The sequence below is a fragment of the Equus przewalskii genome, chromosome 1 (genome assembly GCF_037783145.1).
Source record: "Equus przewalskii isolate Varuska chromosome 1, EquPr2, whole genome shotgun sequence".
NCBI lineage: Eukaryota > Metazoa > Chordata > Mammalia > Perissodactyla > Equidae > Equus > Equus przewalskii.
This window is the reverse complement of record NC_091831.1, coordinates 25822291-25845762: the sequence shown is the minus strand read 5'-3', so window position 1 is coordinate 25845762 and position 23472 is coordinate 25822291. Positions and strand designations below refer to the sequence as shown.

The 23472-nt window shown below is 47.0% G+C and overlaps 1 long non-coding RNA gene across 1 annotated transcript; it reads left to right on the top strand.

The window, feature by feature from the left end:
* The first annotated feature begins 5622 nt into the window (after positions 1–5622).
* On the top strand, positions 5623–23047 carry LOC139081093 (uncharacterized). Its single transcript, XR_011536072.1, has 3 exons — positions 5623–5654; positions 13444–13634; positions 22869–23047. It is a non-coding gene; the product is annotated as an uncharacterized lncRNA (long non-coding RNA).
* The last annotated feature ends 425 nt before the right edge of the window (positions 23048–23472 follow it).

Here is a 23472-nt window from a genome sequence, read left to right as displayed (position 1 = left end):
CGCCTATATTTTTCCTCTCCAAATTGGTACTTACAAAGCAGAAACCATCTATTCATCTTTGTATCCCTGTTCCCCAGGGCATTTGCCATGTAGAAGCCATCATTGTGTTCTGTGGTCATTTGAGATGTGGTCATCTAGGGAAAGATTAATGAAGAGAAGAGGGTTGGAGAAAGATCCTTGGCAGCTCATTGGTTTATGTGAAGGGAAGTAGGGGGCAAAGCCAGAGAGGTTGAAGAAGAACCAAGAGAAAGGTCTTTGAAGCTAAGAAAGTTTCAAGAAGGACATGGAGATCATCAGTGCTAAGTGCTACAGGAGGGTCAGGGTGGGTGAGACATGAGGAAAGGTTTGGGATGGGTAGTAAGATGGTATGTTGGTGAACCGAAGGAGGCGGAGCTGGGCTGCTTTCCAGAGACGAAGAAGAGCATAGACGGTGAGAGAAATGTACAAATGGCCATAGACCTGGGCTTCTCAGTCTGGCACTATTGATATTTTGGACAGGACAATTATTAGTTGTGGGGGGCTGTCCAGGGTGTGGTAGGCTGTTTAGTAGTGTCCCTGGCCTGTATTCATTAGATGCCAGTAGGGACCCTCCACCCACTACCTCCAGTTGTGTCAACCCAAAATGTCTCCAGACATTGCTACGTGTTCCCTGGAGGCAAATTCACCCCTAGCTGAGAAGCACTGGTATACACCAGCATTCCCCAAACTAGTTGGCCGTAGAACTAATTCTTTGAGATGCTCCCCGAGGAAAAGGTTGCATGGTCAATAGTGAAATAGGCTCTTTTGCTGCAGGAATGCTCAGAGCCTTAGGATGCCAAGATGCTCTGTAGCTCTTTTATACTATGAAAGACTAGCGTAGAAGAAGTGGGGTTTCCTGGAACGTTTTTAGAGGACAGTATTACACCACCCACAAGGGGTGTTATAGTGAGCGTCCTCTGGGAGACACTACTACAGACTGTTTTTACAGGAAGAGGTGACCTAACTTGCCCACTGTCATTCAGGCACTAAGCGCTGGAGGGAGGAGGGGCACCTAGGCCTGGCCCATCCTAAATCCCAGCTCCTTCTTCGCCACCATTCACTCCAGACTCTTAACCCCCGCCCTCCCCCTCCAGCCAAGTCCATTCCCTCCTTTCTAAGTCAGCAGTCTGCTCTGAAGCACAGGTCAAGCCTGAGATCATTTCCCTAGGCCTCTTTTCAAGTGCACAGCATACCTTGGTTTCCCCAGCAGGCAATATTACATTCAGGTCTGCTGTGTCTCTCCAGCTCACTGGAAACATTGCCTAACCAAGGCTGGGTGGCACTTAGTAGGGAGCTCCAGTGGACAGCTATAGGCTCAAATGACCCAGAGCATTTGAGCAGGAAGGTGGTTTAGGCTGTGTCCTGACCTGCTTCTCTGCGGGGTGATGCCATGCATGGGGCACGGGATGGAAAGCTTGACCAAGGTCTTGGCACATTCCACGCAACTAAATTGTTCAGTTATTCACTGAATCAACATTTGCTGAAAACTTTCTATGTGTCAGTCTCTAATCTCTGGCTTTCAATTCCCTCTTCCCCCAGAGAATGGCGTTTGTTTAAGAAATCTCTAAAACTCCTTCCAACAACACCTTCTGTTGTATTTTTCCCTTCACCCTTTAGGGAGCAGAAAGAGCCCCATCAAGGCAGTGATGTTTAAGATCAAGTGCTTTCTGTGAATGAAACGATTCTGAACAAAAATTCTGATAAAAGAGGAGAATCTATCCTGGCGTTCTTTCTCGTATTTTTGGTTAGCTCTTTAATGGAAGATTGCTTATTTGCTATTTGGGAATTTTATTACAAATATTTACTGCGTGTTCTCTCTGTGGCAAGTACTTTTTGAAGATAGAGGGGGAAGTGGGTGAGGGTGAGGGTTGAGGGTGTGGCGAGGGGAAGTCAAGGCTTTTTAAAAACAGTCTCTGCTGCTGCAGATGTCTGGGGTGAGCCCTCTGCAAGCCAACAGTTGTGGCTGCAACTTATTTTCCTCTATGGGCAAAAGTTCCTCTGAAGGCTTCTTCCCTGTGCAGGACACCCCAGGACGGCAAGCTCAGAGTGCCTGCTTGGATCGAGCTGATGCAATCAAGACAAATGCCAACCTGCCTTCTGTCCCTTTGAGCCTGTCCTCCGGTTCCCTGGCCTGCCAGTCAGAGCCGCCTGCAGCAAGCTCTAAAACGTGGCCCTCTCCCCCATGTTTCCACCAGACACAAAGGGCAGGGCTGGCAATGCTCTTGTCCATCAGTGATGAGCAGTTGGTACCCTGTGCCTGGGGAGGAACTTCTGATCTCAGCTTGGGGCCTGTCGATGAGCCAGTGACTGCTGTTCTCACAGAGAACCAGCAGGACACGGTTAAATCTCTGTCGGAACATGGCAAAGTGATGAATCGTGCTCATGTTTATTCCATGGTTTCAAAGGCAGCCATCTAATGTTTAAGAGCACGGGGACAATAAATGAACAGACAGTTTGGTGGAGAACAGAAGAGGTGGACACAGCCATGATTTGCTACCTAGTAGACGGACTTTATTTTATTTTATATGGCTCAGGTGTATAGCTTGAAAGACCCCTAAAGTATAGTAAGACTTGGATAAGCTCCATTGTGCTCCAAATTTGGGAAGCAGTGCCTTATGCTAATAATGTTTTTGTAAGAAAATAGTCTCCTTTTCATCAGCAGATTGTCCCTCAAATTAGTTGAAGCCTGGAGGCCTTAAATTAAAAAAACAAGAAATTACAATGCAGCAGATTGAATTTAGGTTCATGTGTTGTGTTTGAAATACAGGAGTGGCTGTTGAAGGCCTGATTTAAAATGAATGGTGGGTTCCTTATGCAGGATCCCCTGAATATCTGGTTATTTGCATTGAAAGCTCGGCCTTCCTTCACCATGACCACGGCTTGCCCTCCAGGCCAGCCTGAGCTGGCAGGACCACACCAGAGTCTGTGCTGATGCCATTACACCTGCTGGAACCTGCTCCTGAACTGCTGTCCCTGCCCAGCTCGGATGAGGCAGGTCTAGCTTGGAGTCCCATTCCCCTCTTGGCCTCAACAAGAGAAGTGCTCAAGGAGGAGTGAAAACTGGAACTCTTTACCAGCCCTGGGCTTGAGATCCTCTCTTTCTTCCTGGCCTGGGTCTAGGGGTGCTCCGAAGGCAACCTTAAAGCCCGCTTTTGCTTCGTGTGTAATTGGCGCGTCTGTACTCTCTGGGCAAAGGCTGGCTCGTTCCCAGCAGTGGTTCTTAACCCTGGATGCACTTTAGAACAAGCTGGGGTGCTTTGGGAAAATACTGATGCCCAGGCCCTGACCCCCTAGAGATTTTAATTTAATTGGTCTAGGATGAGGCCAGGGTATTGATGTGTGTGTGTGTGAGTATACAAGCTTCTTAGCTTATTTTAATGTTCAGCCAGAGTTAAGAACTACTGGTTTGGAGAAAAAAGTTATCCATTCCACTGCTAGAATGAGGCAGATTTTCTTTGATCAGACTAAGACAATGTGATAGGCAGACAATGCAAAATTAGCTGTGCATTTAAAGAGAGGGATTTAAGGACTCTAGGCGTTCATGACAGAATGAGCCAGGTACGCTTTTCACTATCCTCAAAATAAGATATAAAAAAGCTAAGGCTTATGGGAGACAAGAGCAGGGTCCTTGGGGGCTTGGGAAAGACTAGGAAGTAAACAGCTTCAGAGATATAGGTTGTAGATGTTGCAAATCTTTCTTCAAAACCAAATTCATTCATTCATTCAGCTATTCATGCACTGCCTACTGATTAAGTACCTGTTTGGTGTCAAACACTTCATTAGGCTCCAGGGGTGCAAACATCTTTAAGGTAGGAACTCTAAAAGGGTTGGCAACACAGGAGACAGGGTTGGTTTTCTTACTCATAGATACTTGGCTTTTCACCTGGGCTTCTGTACCTTTGCAAATGCCAGAAGCCAGCGTCTGTCCTTGAGTTTCCCCAGAGAGATAACAACACCCCCCACCTTCCACTTCACCCCTCACAAGGTCTTGTCTCTGACATTTTCTCTAGTACATTTTTGTATGACGATGAGTGGCATATGGGCACCTCTTTGTCAGACACACATTATCTCAAATACATCCTCCATCCCCATCCTGACTGACTCATTTGGTGATCACAGAAAGTTCGTATGACTAGGCAAGAGCGTAGGGGCTGGAGAAGCATTTTATAATTTATCAAGATTGAGTCCTAGAAAATATCGATTCAAGCGGCGAAAAAGTACAAATGATCTCATGGTAGCTTCACAACACACCTACTAGGATGGTTGGGCAGGAATCATTATCCATCCCTCTCCAGCTTCAGACAGACTCCCCTTTGCGGTTTCCCCGGAGCAGCCTTCGCCTCCAGAACTGCAAGAAAGAGCCGGCTTTCCTCCTGGCACGTCTCAGCCGGCTAACTAGACGTGACCACAAGGGGGCACCAAAGAGTTTCCATTACTTCTGCTCGCCTGACTCGTCTGCATTTTCTGCTGTGTAGCGAATAGGTACACAATTAAAAGAAAATAATGTGAATTTAGAAGAAGAGATGATGTTGGAAGGTAAAGCTTAAGCCCCAGGTGGGAAGCTGGGACTAGACAGCGGAGGCGATGCCCCTAAGTCTTTACTTTGGTTGGAGAGGTGGGGAAGTGCTCCTGGGTGGGGTAAGCTTCTGAGCGCTATCGGAACCACTGTGAGGCGCCCTGGGAATGTTTTAATTTTTCTTTAAGAAGCAAAGGAAGATAGAGACTACTGTATATGAAGCGGGAATTTGTTCAGTCCTTCAGTGAGTGTGTGGTAGGACACTAAGTCTGAAAGGTGGGCTGAGGCTCAGTAAGACCGTGTGGATCATGGAAGGGAGTCTGGATTTTATCCCAAGTGCCACGGGAGTCATTGGAAACTCCCCAGCCAGGGAGTGGTGTGACCTGTTGTACGTCTGCCTGCTTTGTGAGGAACAGAGGGTGGGGCACATGCGTGGACACATCAGAGAGGCTGTTGCAGAGTCCAGAGACACTAGGCTGGCATTGGGGAAGGTAGAGAAAAGCCAGTGGACTCAAGATCTCTGTTGGAGTTAGGACTGGTAGATTTACTGGTGGTTCGCTACCAGGGCTGTGAGAGGAAAAGGGGGAATCGAGGATGACCCTCAGGTCTGGGTTTGGGCAGTGGGCTGATGGCAGTGAGATTTATTGAGAGGAAGGGCTGTGGGGGGGCGGGGTGGGGGAGGGGTCAGTGTTCTCTTTGGCCGTGGCAGGTGTGGAATGCTGCCACACTCCCACATGGGGGTGCCCAGTGGGCAGTTGGATGTACAGGTCAGAGCTCGGGGGAGAGGCACTGGATTAGTGGGGTAATTTGCACCCTCACAAACAGGGTAAGAGGTAAATGCCGGGATGCCTGGTGAGGATTTTCACCAGTCAGGAGAAAGGGGGTGTATGGCTGGCCCCTGGGATTCCAGAAGTGGCTGCCATGCCCCCTGATCAGAGGGTTCTGGGTGGTGGAGGCACAGGGGTGGGGGTGTCAACGGAGGCAGGACAAAGTGGGTCAGAGGGGCTCCTTAGGTGCTAAATCTCATTATAGCCTCACAATCAGGAGGACGAGTGAGGGGTTTTATTGAGAGGAGAGACCTGGCTGGAGGGAGGAGCGGGCTGCCAGACAGACGTCTCCGGTATGTAGGTGTACATTTATAGAGAAGTCACCCAGAGAAGGAAAATTTAGACAGTGGAATCTAGAGGAAGCTTCCTCGGGTCCTTTCTATTTGCAATGTTGTCAAGTTTCCTTCTCTGTCATCCTCAAAGCCTGGCCCTTCTGGGGCAGAATAATCTAGTATATGAGCACTTGAGGAGGAGTGAGGCAGCCGGGCTTCACCTGCATCGGTTCATCCTGGACGGCCAACAAGGCAGCTGCCGCTGGATGAGGGCGGCTCTTTGGTGGTGTGAATTGTGGTGCTGGAACTGACCTGGAAGCTCAGGCAGACGCTAAAAGCACTGAATCTGCATGTGCTTCAGAAGAACAGGATGTGGGAACACCTGAGGCCTGAAAGCAGGAAGCTAGAAGTTGTTTCTGGGCCCTGAGCTTCTCAGAGTAGCTTCAGAAAACCACAGCACAGGGTTGTTCTGTTCGGACAGAAAAATTCTGAAAAGAATACAGGGTGGGGATTTTCTGGGGACGGGCTGGTTAGGGTGTCACTAATCCAGGCTCTGCTAAAACCTGTCCAATCAGAGGGTAGGACCCATCCCTGGTCTGCCTTGTCCTCGGCGGATTCCCTGTTGCTCTCCACTTCCGTGAAAGCCTGCTGGCCTTCACTCTTAATCTGTGGGGTAAGAGGTTAAATCAAGGTCCCTGGTTGGAGCCTGGGCCCCAGATGGCCCTCTTAGCACTTCCCTAGCGTGCCCTTCCATGGTGGTGGTGCCGGCCGGATTGCAGCAGGAACAGTCACTGCCTGCTCCTCTCAGCTCCTCTCCTGGGGTTGCCATGGGGACTCTCACTTGTGTTTCTCCTTTGCCTGATGTTAAATTTGCTGAGGGGCTGTTAGGAAAACCACAGCCAGAAATTGTACTTTGTTAATAATCCTGAGGACACATGGTAGGATGTAAGCGAGGAGCAAAATCCCAGGAAGTAAGGAGTGGAGTCCAAGGTGCCATTCCAGTGCAGGGAAGAAGGACTGGGGTCGGGGTTCCAGACTAGAAGGCAGAGCCAGCAGCAGCTTCTAAAGAGGTAGAAAATCTGGTGTGTCTTCTGCAGGCACCTGGGAGGGCTGTCTCCTCCCTCCTGTCATGGTCACCTCGACGCAGGCTGGCTGATGCCCACTTCAGTGGGACAGAGATGGAGAATGAACAGGGAGCAGAGGCATCCTGCACCTGAGAGCTGCCCTGGGACTCTAACTAGCCATCCTGCAGCCCATCCAGCTGTCTGCCGCTCCCAGAATAACGGAGTGCACACATTACTGCACAAGGCGTTTTTCAGGAGACTGTCATCTCCGTTACAGCTAGCTAGAGCCTGCTGTGTATCCAGAAAGGAAGCAAGATAAATAAATATTTGGGGGAATGAGTGTGTGGGAGAGATGAGCTGTCAGGGCGAGTGAACATTAGGTAGGATGGATTGTGTCTTCCTGGTCGCTTCCCCCAGCACACTAACAAGGTTGCTCCTGGGGCTGGGTCTCTTGGTGGCAGCTCTCCAGTGACATTCATATTCATTGAGTTCCTTCTAATCAATGTCACCCGGGGAAAGAAAGGTGCGCACAGAGCAGGATAGTGGGTTTCCTCTGTGGGGGGAGAAGAGGTGGAACTCCTGCTTGAAAGGGTCACTATCAGCTGTCGCAACCATTGGACACAGAGCAAGGGGTGAAGGGAGATCAGCAAGCATGCCAGGTACCCTTCTTTATTTAAAGGACTTGAGAGGAGGTGTCAAGAATCGTGCTCCAGGTCATAACTCTCAGACATTTGGGAGATTTCAACCTGTTTGTTCATCTTTGTCAACCAACCTTCCAGAACCTTAGTAACTTTCCTGTCTTGGTTATTTATTTATTTTTACTGAAGTATAATTCACATACCATAAAAGTTGCCCACTGTGCTTGTACAATTCAATGAGTTTTAGTGAATGTATAGAGTTGTACAGCTATCGCTGCAGTCTCATTTTAGAACACTGGGTGTTTTTATTATCCTGTTTCTCTGAATGGTTAGATTCAATGGTTGTCGGAGGGGGTTGCAATGTATGGGAGGAGGCACAGCCAATCTTGGGAGGAGAGTCAACCTAAGAAATGGAGATGGTGGAGTGGCCCGGGTGAGAAGCTTCCTTTGGGAAAGAATGATGACAAGAGCCAGCAGTTCTACTGTGTATGTACAGTGAGCCAGGGACCACACTAACCGCGTTATGTGGATTATCGCATTTGCTCTTAACAGCAATCCAGAGAGATGGGCAACCTTATTATTCCCACTTTACACGGGAAGAAACTGAAGCTTACAGAGGTTGAGTCTCTTGTACAAGGTCTCGCTGAGAGGAGGTGGCCGGGCTGGGATTTGAACCCATACCTCTCTGCCTGCAGAGCTTGAATGCTCAAACCATTGTGCTGCGGGACGTTTGAAGACTACTTAGAGTAGAGACTCTGCCATAAGATGACTTAAAATGCGGCAGATCCAGTGCACGCTCAAGACCTCTAATTGTAACCATTTTGAGTTTATTAAAATGGAAAATGAGTCCCCAGCCTTGATTATTAATTCTAATTCTCACTCACCCCAGAGTTCACTGCCTTTTTGGCTTTGGCTCCATGTGGGAAATTAAATGCTAACCCTGGGCTTGTTTTCTCTCTGGAGATCCTGCTCTGACCCACGTGCCTGGTGCCTTTCCCAGCGCGGAGGAATAAAGGAACCTGAGAATACGCTGCCATTTCCAAAAGAGCCTACCTGTCACAGGAGTAATGGTGTTTGATGACGCCACTGTATTTCTTTCTCCATTTCAAAATCAATCTTTAGATTGTAGCCCTGAACCCAGGTGCCACTCTCTTCTAACAGCATGCCAGGGGTTAGAAATGCTACACGCCACTTCACGTGTGAAATATGATTTATCTGTCTGGGCATATATGAACAGTCAGAAAGAAAGCAAAACCCAAAAACAACCATCTGTGGAGTTTTGAAATGTAAATGTTTGCTAACGCTTTGCCTAAGATGCTGCGCTTGGGCTGAGAGCTATGAGTAAAGAAACATTAAAATGCATCATTTGCTGAGGGCTAAAAGTCAGCCTGTGATATTAATGCCCTTTAAAAAATGATTTGTCTGCATGAAATCAGAGCATGCCTTGTGCAAAAGATTGGCTCTTGTCAATTTTCTCATGGATCTCCTGAGTCAGAATTGCATTTAGATCTTGGCAAAAATGAAAGAGTTCTTTTTGATCCCAACCTCTTCTTTTCTTTTTCTTTTTTGCTGGAAAAGAGGAAGGGTGGTTAACTTTGATTTCATCTGGCATGAAGGCCCCCTGCCCTGTAGGCTGGGAACATGCCAGTCAGCTAAAAGGTCGCGGGGTGTCACTGCCGGCTGCTTCTCCATCCTCAGCCCGCAGGCTCCCAGCAGGGCTTGTCTGGACAAATGCTGGGAGAGACAAAGGTTTAGGGTACCTGTGGAGTGCCCACAATGGGTTGTCAGCTCACTTTAAGGCCACTTTGGCCACAAGTGACAAAAACTTTCCTCAAATTGGCTTAAGCGACAAAACAGGAAATGTTGACAGACACAGGGGCGTAGCTCATGGAACCTGTGGATGGGAATGAGGAGAAGCTTCGTCCTCCTGGAAGCCTGGGCTCAATGCTGCCAAGACTCCCATCTCTCCTGGGTGTGTCCTTGGTGGGCCATGGCCATGGCCTGCTCCTGGGGTGGGGATGGAGGGTGAGGTGGGGGTGGGCAGAGGGACAGATGAAGAGGAAATTCATTCCCAGGACGTCTGGTGTCTCTTCCTGCCTCGTCTGGAGCAACTGCACTTTCTCCTGTGGTGTGCAATGGACGACTCCATCCTTCACAATGAGTCTGTTGTAAAGAAAGAAATTGAAAATGACTGGACTAGATCATTCCTCAGCCTTCCCACAGATTCTACAGCTTTTTGAATCTGCCTCCAGGAGATTCCTGTGAAAAGCCTTACAGCAGTACGGTATGCACAACAGACACTTGCCATTCCTAAAGGGGAAGTCATCTCTCCACTCTGCGGTCACTTACGCAACTACACTGAGCCCCTGTGAGGTGTGAACTCCTTTTGAGGCGAGAGGGCAACAAATGAGTCCCAGAATCAGCTGTCTCATAGTTATTCTGGAAGGCTGAATGTCCTCAGCTGTGTGGTTTATCACCCAAGGCATCTATGTTTTTTTTCTTTCTTCCTTGAAAAAAAAATTTTTTTAAATAGGTCCTTTTAAAAAATATATATTTATCAATATCTATATAATAATATACACCCACACATTTATTCTATTCATTTATTCTTCACGTGTTTACTGAGAGCCTCCCAGGGGTTCTAGGATCTGGGGACAGAGAAGTGAGCAAAATGGAATCAATACGCTGTCCTCACGGAACTTAGATTTTTGCAGCTGTTGTTCCCACTCTCCCCACCAGCGCTAGAGAGCCTGGTCTACTCTCCCCACCAGCGCTTGAGAGCCTGGTCTACTCTCCTCAACAGGCTGAAGCTCTGATCGTTAGCGGACCAGTCAATCCCATAAGTACATTTGAAAGGTTTAGAATAGTGATTCTCAAAGTGGAGTCTGGGAACTGCTATGTGTTTCTGAGACCCTTTTAGGGGGTATATGAGGTCGCGTGTGTTTCTATAATAACACTGAGGTGTTTGTCTTTCTCAGTCTCTGTTATGAATGTACAGGAGAGTTATCCAAAGGCCACACGGTGTGTGATATCAAAACAGACTGAATGGAGAAGCGGAGATATGAATTCCACTGTCTTCTGTTAAACAGGCCATTAAAGATTTGCAAACATAAGGAACAATGCCATTCATCTCACTAATTTTTTTTTTTATTTTGGAAAATATAGTTATTTTCATTAATAACACCTAATTTATGTTAACACATTATGAGTTAAGGTGTAATGAGTTCATTATTATTTTTAAATGAATTGATGTCTTTTTTAAAACATCTTTTAATTTCTAATATGGTAAATAGCAATAGATATAACCCACATAAGCAAAAGATCTCGGGGGGGCTTCATTTTTAAGAGTGTAAAGGGGTCTTGGGACCACAAAGTTTGACAATTGCTAGTTTAGAGACAATGGATGTTGTACACACGTAGTGTATCAGTCAGTGTTCACAGAAGCATGGAAGTTATTAAAAGGATATTAGGGAAAGAATTGTAGGAAGGCTCCAGAAATAGCCTTGGAAAGCTAGGAGGCCAGTTGCTGCCAGAGTCTCTGACCAGCCTATGACACAGTGCCATCTATGCTACAGTGCGGTCCATGCAGGACACAGGACGCTAGGGTGTTTACTCCCCACTGCTGGAGGCACCACTGCCCCCTGGAGGCTGGATGTCCCAGCTGCCATCCCTGATTTCCCGTGTTCCCAGCCCCTAGGTCTAACAGGTCTAGGGTGGGTGCATCTCACAGTGGAGCCTAGGTCACGTGTGCAAGGTCCAGCAGCGGGAGCCTAGGGAAGTGCGTCTGACTGCTTGGGCTCACAAAGAGGGTGGTGGCGTCTTTCACTGAGAACCCAGTGTAGAAAGTGATGGGTAGCTGAAATGCCTGACCAATTCCCTTCCATGTGGTGTGTTTCAGAGAACTTCCTGGGGCTCTGGGTGTCCTTCCTATACCTCCCTTGAGAAATCAGGGGAGCTGGAGATGAGGGCAGTCATGTGTTACCAATTCTGCCTCCGTCTCTTGGGCACTTTTGCCTCAGCCTTGGAGGCTTAGGCGTCTTTTTTGCCTGGATGACTGGCAAGGCACATGAAATACAGAAAAAAGTGAGAGGAATCTGCTACACTCCTGGGTCAGCCTCCTTTCCTAGGTGAGGGGCAGGCAAGGAACTTGATAGTATAGTGCAGCGATTCAGAGCTGTTTCTGGAAATAGACTAGGGTCCCAATCTTAGATCTGCAGTCTACCGTGCTGGAGATGGCTGTTTCTGGAAAGGAGCCAGGTGACCATGTCAGGGAGACACAAGAGAGGAAGAAGGGAGACAGCAGTGACAGCAGAACTAGCTGGACCAGGGCTCATCCACTTAACAAAGCCAGCATGTTCCATGCAGCCATCTCTGTGATGCACTGTTTTGTCTGGTTTTTCCCTGACTCAGAGCAATGGGCAGCCCCAGCAAGGGGTGGGGAGAAATTGAACATGGTTTGACATGAAATGAGGTGGAAGGCTTTCTCTCTTTGCTTCCACCTGCCAGCACTCCCTGGGCCACTGCTGAATTCCTTCTGGGGATCAGTAAGCCTGGACCACTTGCTGGTTAGAACTGGTGACCACACTGGCTGGAGGTATGTGGGAATGTGCCAGCCCAAGCGTCAGAGACCTGTCCTGCTCTCCCGCTGGGAAGAGGCCATGAGAAGCCAGAGAAGGAAGTCATAGAGGAGAGGTTGGCCAGTGGGACCCTGGAACAGAAAGCTCTTGGCAAGAGTGGGCAAGGCTGTGACCTACTGGAGGATGGGCACCACACGATTGTTTCCCTGGCACTTGGCAGAGTGTCTTGCAGGAGAAATGACACCTGGGTGGATGGACGAATGGCCACGCTTACAGGGAGCCCCATCAGGTTCAGCTCCTGCTTCCCCCATCAGCACCCTCTTCCTCGCCGGGCTTACTCATGCTAACAGCTGGCTCTCCAGTCTGCAGGAAATTGCCTACAAACCAATTCCCGTGAAGATGTCATGCTGTACGTGCTTCCTTTCTCAGGAGTGTTTGAGTTTTAAAAGAAAATGATGAAGAAGGCAATGCTTTATCCAGATTGGTAATTCTCTAATGCAATTTTCTCTACCTGTTTCCTCAAGATTTTAATTAGCATTCTGTAAAACTTTTTATTGAATCCTTTGTCAAGTAAATTTGGGAAACCTTGTACATTAGAGCTCCTTCTTGAAGATTTAAAATGCACATCAGCATATTAAAGGCTCTGAAAAGTCTTGCGGTTTAAAAACAACCTGTTTGATTTTTAAACAAATTTAGTCTTATTGAAGTATGGTTGCCGTACAATAAAATTGCCTCCTTTTAAGAGTGCAGATCATTGACTTGATAAATGTATGCACTTAGGTAACCAAGAGCACAAGTGAGGTGCGGACATTTCCATCAGCCCCAAAAGCTCACTCGTGACTTGTAGTCATTCTTCTTCCCTAGCTTCCAATCCTTGGCAAGTACTGATCTGTTTTCTATTAACTATAGTTTGCCTTTTCTAGAATTTCACATAAAAGCAATCAGTCTCTTGTGTCTCTTGTTCTTTCCCTTCCCTTTTGAGATTCAGTCCCGTTGTGTGTATTGGCAGTTTGGTCCTTTTTATTGCCAAGTAGTAATCCACTGTCTGGCTATGCCACTGTTTGTTAATCCACCCACCTCTGCTGGACATCTGGGTCGTTTCCAGTTTTAGGTGATTAAGAATAAAACTGCTATGGATATTTGTGTGCAAGTGCTTGTGTGGACATATATTTTCATTTCTCTTGAGTAAACACCTGGGAATGGAATCATTTCCTTGTATTTGATCAAGGGACCCTTAAATTGAACATCTGTTAATGAATATTCCCAACACAGTTTGGGAAACAGGGCTGGAATGTTGTGCCTGTCGGCACCAGCCAGGCTGCCACCATCATGTCCACAGGCAGAGATGAGATTGCTCGGGCCAGGACCCTTGCTGGGCAGACATTCAGAAAGGCGAATGGGGTGATCCTGGGTTTGCCACGCAGAGCTCTTGAGCTGGGGACATGAAGCAGCCTCAGAACTGTGGTGTCTTCTCTTGTCTAATAGTAAACTCAGACCCTCACCGTCTCTGCTGTCTCTGGTCTCCCCACAGTTTGGAAGCAGGGCCTGTGGTCTAGAGGCTGGCTCTGCGTCCCTTCTTGCTGGGTCTGAATAAAGAGGGGAAGGAGCCTCTGAAGTCGCTTCCAGAATGCCATCGTTCTCTTCAGCAGATGGTGGAGGAGAGAGGCTAATTGAGAACTCCTGTAGCATATAAAACAAAAACCAGCCAAAGGAACCCGCAAGGTAAATGACATCATTATCAGGCAAGTAAAGGAAGCAGCATCTGTCCCTGCTGTGGCTGGGATGCTAGGAGTGGCTGCTCCCCGGGCCTCGAGGGGAAGACGTTCTCACCCAGCAGCATGGGAGCTGACGTCTCCCCAAATGCTCCTACCCACCTCCCCTAAGAGGAGAACAGCTTTGGAGGGCCGGTTATACCCTGTCCCTCCCTGTCACCTAGGACAGCTTTGTGTCCACTAAAGGAAGCTCTCCCTGTCTTCATAAAATTTCCACTTGGGAGTCTATTTATGATCTTTCCTCTCAGACTTTCAAGTTTTCTTTTTTTTTTTTCTTCCAGAAAGCTATCATTTCTTCTTTGGGTCTTTTCCTCTGTCACACTTAACGCCTTATACCCAAGAGTCTATTATTAGGTTGAACTAGATGAAATTGCCATTTTATACATCAAAAACTGCTGACTATTGGCGATGTCATCTGGTTCAACCTAACATTAGGTTACAGAAGTAGCACCATCTTCGGGCCCCTGGGACCACAATCACTACAGTCACTTTGGGCATCTGATTCTGGGGTCCTGTCCCAGGTCTGAGGAGGGCACCCAGGAGCCTGCATTTTTAACAAGATCTCTGCTGACACAGTGGAAAGCATAGTGGCCTGGGAAAGAGGACACACAGGTTTGAGGAGCAGTCCTGTGTCTGGCTGGCCGTGCAACCTTGAGCAAGTCACTTCATGTCTCTAGGTCTCAGCTCTCTTACCTCCACGATGGGAGTTTCCAGAAGGTGGTCTCTCAGATCACTTCCAATCCTGAACTTGTATGGTTTATGAAATATTTATTGAGTGTCCAACCTCCTGAAGATGACCAAAAATATAGCCCAAAGCTGCAAGGAGATTACTCTGGTTGGGGGGATCCAGTCTGGGGCAATGGGGCAGAGCAATATCATTTGGAAGACAAGGCAATATGGCAGCACAAGTGATTTCACTGCAGAACGAAGGCGCAACCACAAATGCTGGTTACTGCTGTGAAAGCCCAGAGGGGGACGAGGATGGGGTAGGGTTCCTAAGGGAAAGGGGGACTCTGAGGAGGGTCTTGGGTTGAGAGAGGAAGATTCACCTTACCTCCATTTTTCTTTGGCTCCCAGGAGACTGGCTCCTAAAATTTCAGCAGCCTTAAGGTACTTGATTTGGTCATTTGCTCATTCATGCATCCATCTATCCGTTCCTTATATCCATAAACATATATCGAGTGCTTACACGTCGTGAACAAGAGAAAATCAGTTCCTGCCCTTATGGAGCTTAACAAAGCAATGAAAGGAGCAGACAAGACATCAAAATTGGAGACGCAGCGTTATGCAGAGTATCCAAACAGGATGAAACAATAGTGACTGTGCGGCTTCTTGGTTTGCGGAAGGTTGGTCAGAAAAGGCCTCTTCAAGGACATGACATTTAAGCTGAGATTGGCAAGTCAAGAAGGAGTCAGTTAGGATAAGATCATGGGGACAGCATGCTCCAGACAGAGGGAACTGCCAGTGCAAAGGATCAGAGGTGGGAATTAACAGGGACCAAGACAGGCAGTGCGGGGGGAGTGAGGCGAGAGATGGGAGAGTGATAAAAGATACATCTGGTGAGGGAGGCAGGGTCAGAATGTAAAGGGTTTTGTAAACCAGGGTAAGGACTTGCTGCTTTATTCTAAATGCAGTAGGGAACCACTGACTGGCTTTAAGCAGAGGAACATAATTTGACTTATGTTTTTGAGAGATCTCTCCGGCACAGAATGAAGAATGATTGTAAGGAGGCAAGAGTGGAGACAGGCTGTCTGGTGAGGTTATGGCCGCCATCCACATGAGAGATGATGATGGTGTAGACTGGCGGAGCAGCTGGTGGACAGTGCACGGATATTTAAATACCCGGGGTTGGGGAGGGCGGGATAGAGAGACATATGGAGGTAGGGGAAGGTCTCAGTGTTTAAAGCAGTGTTCCTCAAACATCTTTTTCCTGCTGTCGTGGGGAATGTTGCGCACTTGCATCAAGAACAGTGTATCAATTCAGCAATGATTCTCCACTGGGATTCCCCCCGCAGGTGTAACAGCACGTTGTTGCTGGGGGAATGTGCGGGACACGCCCTGCTCCACCCCCACCAGCGTGATTTTATGTAGTGACTCTCGCACAAATCCTAACTGCGAGTGAGGGCTGAGGGAAGCTGCCCAAGCAATGGGCAACATTTATAAATACAGCCCAGTGTGACCCACTGAAACCTTGTTCCTTGCTCTTTTGATCCCCCCAAGGACATTTTGATTTAATGTTTATAAATAAAGTCATTTTTATTGGAATAATTAAAAACATTGATTTTTTTTTTCAAAAAAATGATTTTATGGAGCAAACTCTATTAAGTACATTTAATTTCTTGATCATCTTTGCTATCTGACGAATCTAAAAGTTTCCACTCATTTTGGTTTTCATTTCCATTTTTATTACGAGAAATTCTAATCCATATATGTTGTACAATAAATATTTGATTCATCACTCAGGATTTTTTGGGGGGAGGGGGTGCATTTCAAATTTTGGTTTTTGCTATAATGATTGAATTTATTTTTTCTGGTCCAGCTTTCTCAGGCTTGATTTTGCAAATCTAACTTTTGTCAAGGAGATAAGATTCTTTGTTAAATTTTAATTATAATGAAATTTGTCATGTACAGTTTTAGTCCCTGTCAGTTGTATTTTTTACCAGTAATATTCATTAAAATAAAAAAAAAGCTGATAGTTGTATTTATATTCCAGCTAGTCCCTGAGGCTATTATGAGCTATTGTCTCAGATATAGCAAAATTTTTCTCGTATGTGGGCTGCACAGGCTGGCGGGGAGTGTCTGGGCTCTGGAGTCAGGCTGTCTGGTTTCAAGTCCTGGTTTTACTGCCTTCAAGTTGGGTGGCCTTGGGCCTCAGTTTCTTCACCTAAAAATGAGAATGATGTTAGGGCCCACCCTCCAGGGTGTTGTTGCTATGAAATTTGAATCAGTGAATGCACAGCAAGCACTTCTCACTCGGCATCAATAAATGAACCTAATTTATCATTCTAATGGAGCCAGGATCTGGCCACTCATTAGGAAAGCCAGAGGGGGTGGAGTTTATGTCAGCTGCCCAACGTCCCTGTTCAACTGTCTTCCTCCTTTTTACTGTCTGCTTCCATCTCCCCCAGAAGCCTCTTGGGTTCTCATTCCCACTGATTAAGGTTTCTCAAGCTGCGATCTACAACCTGAAGCAGAGTCAATTTGAAAAGCTGTTAAACTATAGATTTCTCCTGAACTGGAGTCTTTTAGGGCGGGCCCATGAGTCTGCATTTTAAGACACTCCCAGGTGTTTCTGATGCGCACTGAGGTATGAGAAAGACTTAGACTCTCACCCCCAGATCTCCTCTGAGGCTGGAGAGGGACCTGCTCTACCTGCCAGGCCAGGCATCCAACAGGCCAGCTAACCCTGCACTGCCCTCTGCCTAAGATTTTTAGCAATAGCTTCTCGTTAGTGAGTACCCAAGAAGGGCAAGGAGACTTGGCCATCTTTCTGGGGCTCCTAAGGTCTGAAAACCACAGTCTGTGTCAGACTAATAGGCTTGACCCTACCCATAATTTTAATGGAAGATGAATAAAAGCAATTCTATCATTTTTAGCTGTCTAAGCTTAATGCCAGTAAACTGACATCATGACCAATGAGTGCTCTGGTTTCACGTCAACAGAAAGTTACTGACAATGGAGAACAAATCAGTGCACCCACTTCCAGTATGAATATGTCTGAGGTTCCCCCTCTCACCTCTTTATTTGTCTCAAGCCAAAATTCACAGGGCCCATAACATGTGAGTTTCTGGTCCCATGACCCACCAAGGACAATGCAGATTCTTTAGAAGGTGAAGTCTGCAGGCAAGGAGAGAAAATTCTTGATGCTGCATTATCCTTTGCCTCCATCTACGGGTGACACTGCTGACCCATTGCTGCCCACTTCCCCCGATCCTGGGGGACAGCAGAGCTGACCCTTTGCTTGTAATCAGGAGGTTTAAGCATCTTCTGCATCAGTGAGTAGATAGCTGCTGCCTGGAGTGCTCCCCTGGGACCTCCTCACACTGACCCAGCAGCTAAAGAGTTAACATCCCAACCAGCAGGGGCACCTGGAAGAGCCCAGAAGGTTGGGGTTGGGATTAGGGTTGGGGGTCTGGAAGAGCTTGCTCCAGCACTACAGCTGGTGCCTGTGATGATTGGTGGGTTGTTAAATGTTTTGAACATCACCCTGGGGGACACTTAAGAATCTTTCTCAGTACAGTGCTCTGGGCAGTCATTACCAATTGATCAAAGCTGGTAGTTTAGATAAAATTTATTTACCATCCATGGATTAGGTCTTGCCTCCCCTGAGGGTTTTAAACAGTGCTGTGGAAATTAAAGGACAAGGCTCCCAGGACGGGCACTAATGCTGTAACTTCAAATACTGGACTTGGATGGCACTGGGGGCTGGAAGCCTCAATTCTCGTTCCCTGATCCAGACGGGCTCTGACCCTTGAACATGAGATAGGACAATGGAATGTGCCCCAATCCTCACCACGCCAGGACTTCCAGCAGAGCAGAGGCAGCTTGCCCCGGCCTGCATTCAGCCTCAGCATCCTCCAGTGTAGAAGCCAGGGCATCAATGGTTCCTCTGCCACACATTTTCATTTTTGTAGAAATTAAGGGACCCATGCTGCCTATACGCGGCAAAAGTAGCTTAGCACCTAATCAGCATGACTTGTGTCCTTAAAAATCCTAAGTTAAAATAATTTTGTCATATTCATTTTTTTTTTTCCTTTTTCCTAAGCAGCCAAGCATCCTCTGAGTTTAAAATGAATATGATCTTGCAATTGCTAGTGACAACCTGGGCAAAAGTGGAGCTGCTGTGAAGAAGAAGGGCTTTTTAGGAAAATGGAACAGAGAGAAGCAGCAGCAAGAGAGTGTCCTTGGGGGGCCGGCCCCGTGGCCGAATGGTTAAGTTTGCGCTCTGCTGTGGCGGCCCAGGGTTCGGATCCTGGGCGCGGACATGGCACTGCTAGTCAGGCCACGTTGAGGCAGAGTCCCATATCCCACAACTGGAAGGACCTGCAACTAAGATATACAACTGTGTATGAGGGGGATTTGGGGAGATAAAGCAAAAAAAAAAAAAAAAAAAAAAGATTGGCAACAGTTGTTAGCCCAGGTGCCAATCTTAAAAAAAAAAATTAAAAAGAAAAAAGAGAGAGTGTCCCTGGAATAAACAGTTATATAGGAATTGGATGGTTGAGAGGGAGAACGTGGCTGTCCCTGACAAGGGTCCTGGTGCTGTTGGAGTGGGATGGGTGGGAATAATTTCCCTCTCCAGGCTCCCTTCATTTGCAATGAAAGATTTTTAGAGTTGCCACAGCCCTCGTTTCATCCATGAGAGGACTAACTTTTCCAAGACCACACAGCTAGCCCAAGACAGATGCAGAGGCAACAGTCCTGAGGGCACAGCCTGTTCCCTTTAGACAACATGTCAGTGTAGTTTACCCCTGTCTTCATGACCTAGAGCTATCGTTAGGAACACTGATTACCATATAGTTTTGCAATGTAGGGCTGGCTGAGGTGTGTAGGTCTCTTTGCTCCTACACTAAATGGCCCCATTTAATGCCACTTTGGGGTTTGCTCTTGATACTTCTTAGGTCTGTCTTTGTCATCGTCCCACAACCTGTTGACTGTGGAAGTACATTAGTAATTTAATTTTACATAATAATTCTCTCAACATGGCTGGTGGAAATAGCAATGCGGTCTCATCTACTCCCTCGTTCTCCTCTGCACCTCTCTTGGGCAATGCATTGTTCTAGGAGGGAGCCGCCTAGCATCATGGAAAGAGCAGGGACCAAATCCTGCAATGAACAGTGTGACTGCAGGCAGGTTTCTTAGCCTCTCTGAGGCTGCATCACCCCTACTTCCTTCACGGAGAGTGTGAGGCTGAAAGCCCTGCCTAGAGTTGTCTTTTAACAAAGTCTAGTTTCCTCCCGTCGTTTAGAGGCACATTCTACCTTCGCCTGATATGATGGTTGGTTAGAGGCATGGCTGTGCTCTTTGGTAGGATTCAGAGTCCTTGAGGTTGGTGATTATGATTCCTAGTTCTGAGTTCCCTGTGCCAAGCACAGGCAGGCTGGAAGCTCTCTGTTAATGCTTGTAGAGTGGAGAATATTCTAAGTCAATACGTCTGGCTTATTGAGGTAGCTGTGGAATGGCTGTGTTCTCTCCTGCAGGCTCTGGGGCACAGGCCCTCGGAGGCCTTTTCCTCTTCTCTGTGTCCTCGGAGATGTAATTACCGGAGCTCTGACCTCCACATAGGTGGGGCATCTCTATACGTTATGAACTCTCTTTCAAAAGTGGCCCCCCTGCAGAGAGTCCTCCTGAGAGACAATCAGATTCAGGGGACCAGCATCAAAGCCTATGAAAATGCACTGGCCTGCTCCTTCCCGGGAGTGCAGCCAGTGGGGCCAGAAGCATGACTTTGAGTGGCTCTCAGAGTTTCTCAGCCTTTGGGCAGTCTCCTGATTCCTCTGCAGCAGGGTTTCATTGTCACATCAAGAGCACTTGCTCACTAAACATGGCTGGCTGTGCGGGTGCAGAGGAGACTGGTGGAGAAAGAAAGATGAGAAGAGAGAAGTGTTGAGAATGGAGATCAGAGAGTGAGACCAGGTGGCCCCAGAGAGAAGGAGAAATGGACAGGATCTGGGCTGTGCTCCCTGCACGTGGGCTCCTCAAGATGTCACTCTTTCTGACAAGAATCACCTTTCTCCTTGAGTCGTTTCCAGTGAGCCCTGGTGCCCCTCAACAAATGGATCCCAACTAATTTCTTCCTTAAATAATCCACGGGTTGTGTGGTAAGTTTCTTGAGGGCAGAGACCACATTTCTGTTTTATCTTCCTCTTAATGCTCAGTATAGGGCAGGACAGTTAAGAGATGCTGGAGGCACAGTAGTTGTTTGTTTAATGAATTACAAACTTGGGTGGCACCAGGCTGGGCACAGAGAGGCCGTTTGCCCCTGGAAATGCCAAAAGTTGCCAGAACATTTCAGGCAGAAAATTGCAACCTGTGTTCCCCCATGGTGTGTGTGTGTCTATGAATCTGATCCTCTAAACTTGTCATAAGCCTCCTTTATGTTGTGTTCTGCAGTGGTTTTGCAAACATGGGAAAGTCCATTTGAATCCAATATTCTCAGATTGCCCTGTTCATTTAGTAATTAGAATATATTGCCCTCATAGATTACTCGAGCCCTGTGCTTGGTTCTCAGCCGTCTCCGAGCCTCCTCCAGGCTGCTGCTGGGGAGACGTTTGGATAAGGTTGTAAATGCATTTGCTGTATCTTTCTCCCTAAGTATTCGCAGCAGGTTTTATGAAGCTTGTAAATATGAACTGATTTTCTTTTACATATGTGAGTCAGCCTTATTTTTGTCTAAAGTGGACTTTATGAACCTGCACGAATTAGAACAAACACTGAACCCAGCAATCAGTTCTATTTTTAGTTGTTAAATAGCTGGACTTGGTGTGTGTGTTGAATATTTAGAAAAGAATTAAGTGTGAATACTGCTGCTACGTGTAAAGCCAATTGATCCAAGGATAAGCTTGGACGGTTCCTTGTCGTGTGGGGCGAGAGCCAACAGCTGAGGGGTCCTTTCTCTTCTGAAAGTCACTGTTTCTTTACCTGTAAAATGGAGGAGAATAATGCCTACCCCCAAGAATGGTTGTGCAGATCAAAGGAAGCTGGGGATGCACAGGGCTCATGTCCAGTTGGTACCCAGTAAATACTTATTACTTCCAGAATCTCAGCCTTGACTGGACATGAAGGTTCTAGAGGGCAAAGGCACGTGTCCTCTGCTGTGTCTCCATCAGTTCCTAGGAAGCCTGGAGCCAAATGAACACTAATATAATACAGATTTATTGCCCTGGATGGAAGTGTCTTCCTGGGTTTTTGTTTTATCAGAGTCTTGCCGAAGAAAAGTTCCCACCCAAACAATGTTGTCTTGGGTCATCATAAGTCACAGAGCAGACAGCAGAGGGATAGCTGATGGGTGGTCAGGGCCCCTCAGGCTCAAGTGATTGGGTTTGTGTCTCAGCTCAGGCACGTTAAGAGCTCTGTGACCTTGGACATGCCATTTAGCCTCTCTGTGCCTCCATCTCTTCACCTTTAAGAGGAGCATAATAGTCCTAATGCTCCGGTGATAATCTGTGTGCAGATATTATATTAATATATGTAATATGCCTAGTGTACCTGGCACACAGTGTTTGTTATGATTATCTTTATCTATTTGGTCATCTTTACTCTTGTTATTAGTGGTTAAAAGAGTGGACTTTGGTGGCGGGAAGATGTGAATTTGAGTCTTGGCTCTGTCAATTACCAGCTCTGTGACCTTGGATAATTGTTCAACATTTCTGAGCCTCTCTGTCCTCAGCTGTTATTTGGGGATGGCTCATCTCCTGGGATTATTATTAGCATCAAATGAAACAAGATGTGTAAAGCACTCAGCACTGTGACTGTCCTAGAGAAAGGACTTAGTCACTTTTATCTATTTTATTATCTTGAGAATGTCTCCACTTTAACACCATTCCTTCAATAAAGATTAGTGGAGCCTGTGCTAAGTGTGGGCTTGGTACTGGAATGAAATCTCCTCCTTCCCTAATGAGGAAGCATTCCCATCTTTTCAGTTTTGGAGAGATATTTACTTCCTCCACCCTAGTCAGAATATTGTAATATTGTACGAAAAAGTCTGGAGAAGAGGCTAAGGTGGGGCAACTTGAATCCCCAAAAAGGAATTTGGCTCCTGGAGTTAGAGCTCTCCTGAGGAGACCCCAGCTACAAAGCGGGGACCTGGGAGTGGAACTGATGTGGGAGGTAGACATGGCACTTCCAGGGTGGCCACCCATCCTGGTCATTGCCTGACTTCCTGATGTTATTGTTAAGTGTCCCTTAAAACTGTCCTTAGCTAGATGTTAAATTACGCAGCTCGCCATATTTGAACCTACTTAAAGAAAACACCTGCAGATAGCTCAAAGGAGTGTGGTTGGAAGGACCACTTGGCCATGCCTGGCATTTGGGAAGGGTGCCTGGCATCTGGTTGGATCAAGAAGGTGGGGAGGCTTCTGTGGTGTTGTCAGGCAGGCCCCAGGAGGGGAGAAGCATGGAGAAAACATCTCCTTCCCTGTCCTGGAAAACTTATGGATGTTTATTTTTTCCTCTCTTTTTCCAGGTCAGCACGCATTAAGGGAACTTTGTCATCTTCCTAGATTCTGCAAGTGAGTGGCTACTTGCCAGAGGGAGAGAAATGCAGAGAGGCCGAATTAAAATGACAACTGGACAACAGAAACTCATGTAAGGTGAACAAGCAACCAGCCCCAAAGAAAAAACTTCTGGCCTTGTTTGAAATCCTGTTCTCGCTTGGTTGGTGGTGGTTGTTTTTATCGTTGGGGGAGGAAAAAGTGGTGGATGGAGAAGTGCACAGCTGCCCCTGTGGTCTCACCTCTGTCTTCTAGCTCAGGTGACATGACAGCCTGGAGGGAGGAGGATGGTACCTTGGGGAGGAGGCATTGGCTGAATTGTTTTTAAAGATTGGCACCTGAAACATCTATTGTCAATCTTCTTTTCTTTCTTTGTCTTTTTTTCCCCTTCATCTTCCCCCTAACCCAGTACATAGTTGCATATTCTAGTTGTGAGTGCCTCTGGTTGTTGGCTGAATATTTTTGAGCAGTGTTCACTACGACTCATTGAAAAATAAAGTACAAATAGCAAAATAGAAACGCCCCAGGATTTCTACAAAGCTGATGTGTTATTTTGAGTAGCAGGACAAAAATATA